The sequence below is a fragment of the Arachis ipaensis genome, chromosome B4 (assembly GCF_059453495.1).
Source record: "Arachis ipaensis isolate K30076 ecotype BB chromosome B4, ASM5945349v1, whole genome shotgun sequence".
Classification (NCBI taxonomy): Eukaryota; Viridiplantae; Streptophyta; class Magnoliopsida; order Fabales; family Fabaceae; genus Arachis; species Arachis ipaensis.
In genome coordinates this window covers 36,908,596-36,915,597 of record NC_142439.1, presented here as the reverse complement: position 1 = coordinate 36,915,597, position 7,002 = coordinate 36,908,596, and the positions used below count along the sequence as shown (strand labels likewise).

The 7,002-nt window shown below is 39.0% G+C and overlaps 1 non-coding gene across 1 annotated transcript; it reads left to right on the top strand.

Annotated features, from left to right (window-relative positions):
• The first annotated feature begins 5,938 nt into the window (after nt 1-5,938).
• On the top strand, nt 5,939-6,042 carry LOC148567205 (small nucleolar RNA R71). The gene has a single exon (XR_015882773.1). It is a non-coding gene; the product is annotated as a small nucleolar RNA R71 (small nucleolar RNA).
• The last annotated feature ends 960 nt before the right edge of the window (nt 6,043-7,002 follow it).

The following is a 7,002-nucleotide window of genomic DNA, read 5'->3' as shown; positions in this document are numbered from 1 at the left end:
TTGCTTACTTATATCTCAAGAAAGTGCATAAAACCTATTAAAAACAAAGAAAAAGGCTAGTGAAACTAGCCTAAGATGCCCTGGCATCACAACACCAAACTTAAATCTTGCTTGTCCCTAAGCAAGCACTGAATTATTGAGAAGAAAGAATGAAACAGAAAGTGATGTTTATATCAGCAAGTCATTATTAGTAGTTCATGGGGTTTTATGCAGAAACTGTTGTAGCTCACTTCTTATTGATCCATAGGAATAGAATGTCTTCTTTAAGCATCAACTATCATACTGCTATGACCTCTTATTATTCACTCATCCTTGGTAATTGCTTTTCTTTATTTTCTTTTTCTGTTAACTTATTCTTTGATTCTAGCAGCTCAGTGTCATGTGTTGTAGCAGTTTCTTAGCTTATTTGCACTCAACACATATTCACTACAAACACTTGGCTCACAATTCTTCTTAAGACATTGGTGCCCAGCACCTCTTTGAGTTACTAAATGTCCTGTAACTAGGTTGTTCTTGATAATGGATTTTCGGTTGATAATCCCGGGTTAGTTAACCCAAGTTACCAAGTGTTAAAGCACTCCATAGAACCTAATCATCCAAGCAGATCCTAGTACAAAGACACCACAGGCATATGTCCTAAGGTCAAAGCTATTGGTGTCTAGCCTTATTCTTTGCTTTCTTCTGTTTTTGTTGCCACTTTTGGCTTTTCTTTTTCTTTCTTTTTATTTGTTTTTCTTTCATCCAAGGAATTTTATTTGCTAAGATTCATAGACAACATGCTAGTTTACACTAAAAGGGGGACAATCTACCATTTTATTCATTATAAGTGAGCTACTACACAATCAGACATATATACCACCGCTTACTGTTATTTCACTTCCTTGCCAAAAAGGAACTATTCCACTTCTGTTCAAACATTTCTTTTATTCAAACTGAAAAAGGGTAGGGGATAAGACAAGCATTTAAACAAGTGAAAACACACACACCTAGGCTAGCACATTTATTGCAAAATCAAACACAACTGAATGCAAAATGACATAAGCTAAAAGTTGACTATTAACTAAAATAGGCATGTTCTTTCTTTATTGAATATGATAAACAAGGAGCAAGTCCACCTTTCATTTTTCATCCTGTTTGTCTTTCTTCTTCTTCCATCCTGCTTGCTTACTCGTTTCTCCCTTGCCATTTCCCTTTAAATTTGTCCAGAATCCAGCTTTCTTCATTGTCTTTTCCACTCTGTCTTCAAGGCGTATTGCTTTGTCTACTTCAATCTCACTTCTTTCCTTGAAGTATTGATCATAATTTGGAAATGCTGGGTTCAGACCAGGTAGATGTTCCGCCATATAGTTGAGCTTGATTTGAGAATTTATGTTATAATTAGCTTGAACTTCATATCTTGCATCCTGCAGAGTTGTGAATTCCTTGAAAGCTCTCATATTACCAACTTGATGTTGGGCCAGCTGGTTGAAAGTTTCTTGAAATTGTGAAGCTTGTTCTCTTTGCATGACCAGAGATCTTGACTCAAAATCTCTCTGCTGGCTCAGCATTCTCAACTGAAGCTCCTCTTGTCTCGCTTGAGCTCTCATGTATTGCGAATGGAATTCCTCTTGTTTCTCTTGAACTCTCATGTACTGTTCGGAAAGCCTTTAAATTGCTTCTTGCATCCGGCCCATGTCCATGTTGGTTTGTGGTTGGAATTGTTGCTCTTCTTCTTGTTCTTCTTCTTGTTCTTCTTCCTCCCGTGGTTCTTTTCTCCTTCGCATCCTTTGTGGTCTTCGACTTTGTTGTGCCTCTGTGACATTCATCATCCTTTCGAGGGTCATAGGCATGCCTGGATGCAGCCATGTTGGGTTTGCGTTCTCCAGTGGCACTCTGGCCTTCATGCATAACCGCATAATGGTGCTTGGGTAATGGAGCCAAGTTTCAGCAGAATTTTTCTCTGCAACCTTTTGAATATCATTTGCAATGATCTCGTAAACTTTTATCTCTCCTTCCACCATTATACAGTGTAGCATGACAGCCCTTTTCTTGTTAACTTCCGAGGTGTTCACTGTGCCCAGAATTGATCTCTTTATAAGCTCATACCAGCCTTTTGCTTCAGGGATGAGATCTCCTCTTTTCAAGAACTTGTGCCCTCCCTGATTATCCCTCTCCCAGTCAGCATTAACCATACAGATATCACTAGAGATTTCATCATAATCTGGGTTCCCATTCACTCTTTCTTGGTACCCTGGCTCATCAAAATGTGCTGGCCTCAGTCCTAAGACCTTCATGATGGTCTTCGGACTAAAGTCTACTTTCACACCCCATACATTACTCTTGTAAGTTGGGGCACTGGTCATATCAAGCCTTGTAGTGTTAGCATAAAACTCCCTTATGATGTTTGCATTAATCCTGGTGATCAATGAGGTAAGCTCTTCCCATTTTCTCTTTCTGATCTTGGCTTTTATTTCCGGGCATCCATCGTCAGGTAGCTGGAAAGGGATTTCTGGATATATTTTTTTTGTCATTCATCCACCCAAGTTGCATTTGGTGGAACCATGATATGAACTTCCATTGATTATAGTCATTTTCACTTTCTTTAGTAATGGGTTCCTTTTCTCTCCTTCTCTTGAAACTTGAAGAAGATGCCATATCTTTCTTGATGATTACCCGAATAGAGGTCAAAGGTTTATGAAGAGGGATGGCTAGTATGATGCACTCTCGATGAAAAGGTGGTTTAAAAGCTAGGTAACGTTGTGGAAGCAAGTGAACAAGGATGATTTGCTACACATAAACCCGATTGTTGGGCTTTGGCTTTGGAGAACACAAGAGCTAAATTTTTTTAGAGTATAAGAAGTATGAAAACCTTAGTTCATACGCACGGTCCAAGAGAGGCCAATTATAGTAAGCTTTAATGAAGAATGGATGGTTAGGATTCTTTGGGAAATGTTATGAATGAAGGGTGTGCATGCAAGGTTGAATGAAGACAAAAGTTGCCTCTCCATTGAGCATATCCTTTTGGTTTTCTGGGTGTCTCTTCTCAAGATGTGCAGATTCTGATTCCCAAGAAGTTCCCTTCCAAACTATGTGACCTACTTTTTGTCTTCATGCTATCTTTACCATTCATTGCCTTGTCCCTTTCATTAAATAGTTCCTCTGCATACCTATCCATCATAATAAAGCAAAAGAAGTGAATACTAACAAGTGGCGGCAAGTACATGACAATTAATACTCAAAGCTAAAAAAATTGACTAGTATTCCTTATGATTGTTCAACCAACCGTGGCTCCTTTTGTGCTCTTATATAGTCTTGGAGGACACCAAACTTAGTGTTTGGCTATATGGTTCAAAGTGTTACTTCCTCCAAGTATTGTCATTGAGATCTCAATGGGATTAGTGTCACCTTTGGTTAAACCATCATGAGAAACACTTTATTTTTCTATCTTTAAACATGAACTAAAAATTATAAACATGGTTGCACTTTCATGAATTTCAAGACTCAAAAGAACTTTGACTCTCATGACTTGTTCTTACAATATATAGAACACCAAACTTAACGTTTGGCTATATACTCCAAGAAACACATGTCAAAATGGCAATATGATCATCATTTTTGAAAGGCATCTTAGTGTGCCTGTAGGCACACCAAACTTAGAATTGGATCATATGCTTCACAATGTCATGGATAGTTGTCAAATTTGTCTATGAGAGCTTGAATTTATGTTCGAGCAACAATTATTATTCATACTGAAGCATTAAAAGCAAGGAAACTAAATCATAGGCTGCCTCCCATGGAGCACTTCTTTAGCGTCATTAGCTTGACAGTTGGTTTACTGTTAGGGCGGATTGTAATGCCTCAAATCTTCTCCCCTCACAGTGAAGCTTTCTCCACTTGACTCCTTGATGATCTCTACATGTTCCAAGGAAAGGACCTTTTTGACTGTGAACACTTGAGGTAACTGAGATAGAAGTGTTGGAAGCTGTGTTGAGATTAGTGGATGGTGGGTGGATATCACCTTGTTTCCAGGGAAAAAACCTTCTGTAGGAATTTCTTATTTCTCCATCCTCTTGGCAATTTCTTCACCACTCTTTTCTCTTCTTCCAGTAGTGCTCCAGTGTCTCTTGTGTTAGGAAGTTTCTTGTTAGCTTCTCTTGGTTGCTTTATCTCTTGAAATTCTTGCTTGTTCACCAAGGATTGTTTCAGGGGTTTAGCTTCTGATTCACTGTTGCTTTGGGATCATCCTTCAGCTCTTTAGGTTCTGGCTCAGATTCAGATTTAGGTTTGAAAGCATGGAAGGTGAGATGTTCATCATGTATTCCCAGGATTAACTCTCCTTGTTCCACATCTATTAGTGCCCTAACAGTGGCTAGAAATGGTCTCCCCAGAATAATGGGATGGAGGTAACTTTCTTCCATGTCCAGAATAACAAAGTCAGTGGGAAGGAAAGTAATTTCCCACTTTGACCAATACATTCTCTACTACTCCTTCGGCTTGCTTCTGAGTTTTATCAGCCAATTGGATGATTACATCCGTGGATCTTAGCTCATTGATTTGCAACTTCTTCATAAGAGACAGATGCATCACATTTATGCTAGCTCCTAGATCACAAAATCCTCTGTCAATTTTTGTCTCTCCTATGGTACAGGGAATATGAAAGCTCCCTGGATCTTTTTTCTTCAGGATTATGTCCTTCTTGATGAGGGCACTATATTCCTTGTTCATTATCACTGTTTGTCCCCCTTTTAAGGTTGCTTTCTTGGTCAGCAGCTTTTTCATGCACTTGATGTATGTAGGCATCCGTTGGAGAGTTTTGATGAAGGGGATGTTGATACTGAGGGATGCAAACATGTCTAGGAATCTTGAATATGACTCTTCTTTCTCACTTCCCCTGAGTCTCTGGGGAAATGGTGCCCTTGGCATATAAGGTTTCAGCATTTCCTTCCTGATTAATTCTTTTCTCTGTACAGATCCAGTTCCTTGTTACTTTTTCTTCAAGTTACCCTGGGAACTTCCTTGGCTGTGCTTTATTTGCTTGCTGGTATCTTCTTCCAGGATTTCTTTATTTGCAAGAGTAACTGCCTTACACTCTTCCTATCTCACCTTCTTCATTTCTCCTCTTGGATTTTTCTCAGTGTCACTTGGAAAACTATCAGTGGACTTCAGAATCTACTGTGAAAGATGTCCTACCTGAGATTCGAGATTCTTAATAACCTCTCCTCAACTTTTTATACTACCTCTCACTTCTTCCTTAAATTTTTTCATGTCTTCAGATTTCTTGCAAAGATTTGCAAGCATAGTTTCCATTTTGGACATTCTGTCATCATCATGTGGTGATAGTTGGTTGGGATTAGGGTATTGAGAATGGTTATTGTGGTTTTGGTAAGGTGGTTGTGAGTAAGTGTTTTGTGTGGTCTGGTATGGTCTTTAGTTGGAGTGTTGGTGAGTGGAGTTGTTATACTGGTTTGGATTATGGGGTCTGTGGTCTTGGCCTTGGTTTTGTTGGTTTTTCCACCCAAAGTTTGGGTGGTTCTTCCAACCAGGGTTATAGGTTTTAGAATATGGATCATGAGATTGTCTAGATGCATTTCCAATGTAATTAGCTTCCTCCCAGTTAACTCATTCTTCTGTGTCCAACTCTCCTTGAGGTGATGGTTGAGTGTGGATGGCTGCAGCCTGATTCTTCTCCATTTGCTTGGTCAATTCAGCCAGTTGCTTGGTGATCATCTTATTCTGGGCCAGGATTGCATCCATATGGTTTAATTCCGTGACTCCCCTGTTTTTGCTTCTGTCTGAAGCATAAAAGTACTCATTGTTAGCCACTGTCTCTATAACATCAATGGCTTCTTCAATGGTCTTCTTCTTGTTAAGGGAACCTCCAGATGAATAGTCTACAACTTTCTTTGATTCACAATTCAGCCCTTCATAAAAGATATGAAGTTGCACCCACTCATTAAACATATCAGAGGGGCATTTCCTTGTCAAATCTTTGAATCTCTCCTATGCTTCATAAATAGTCTCACGATCCTACTGTCTGAATGTCTACACTTTAGTTCTGAGCCTGTTTACTTTTTGTGGAGGGTAGAACCCTTCTAAGAATCTATTCACTACATCCTCCCAAGTTGTGAGGCTCTCCTTTGGAAATGATTCTAGCCATTTTGATGCTTTGTACCTCAAATAAAATGGAAATAGCAACAACCTATAGGTGTCAGGATGAACACCATTAGATTTAACTGTGTCACATATCCTTAGGAATTTAGTGAGATGATCATTAGGGTCCTCTTGGGCACTTCCTCCAAAAGAACAGTTGTTTTGCACAAGAGTTATGAGCTGAGGCTTCAATTCGAAACTATTAGCATGGATAGTTGGCTTTTGAATGCTGCTACCACAATTTTTTGGGTTTGGATTGATGTATGATCCCAGAACTCTCCTTTCTTGTCCAGCAGGGGTGGCTGCACCTCCTTTGGCATGATTGTTCACCTCTCCTTCATGATGATTTTCCATATCATCCTCCATGGTTATGTCCAAGTCTTCCTCCTCTTCTTTTGCACCAACAGCCCTCTTTCCTCTTGCTTCCCTCCTTAATCTCAGAAAAGTTCTTTCTGGTTCACTGTCAAATGAGGTTGAGGTTTCCTTTCTCCTACCTGTCATACAATGAACAAGTACAAGAAACAGCAAGTACAGAGTCTACTAAAATAGAGTATAGTTAGCTTGGTTAGAGCAATTTATCAAACAGTTAATGAGTTAATGGAATAGTTCTGTTGGAAAGTAAAGAAATAAAGGAAAATTAAAGAGAAACAACTAAAGTTGCAGAAAACAAAATTGACAGCTGAAATTAAAATTCAATGAATCAAAATAAAAGAAAAGTGCTCAATCTAGTTATCCTCCAATTTAGTAATTATCAATACAAAACCAATCCCCGGTAACGGCGCCATAAACTTGATTCACTCGAAAACCGTCTCTCAACAATTTTCTACCAGCAAGTGCACCGGATTGTTGTCAAGTAAAAACTCACTGTAGAGT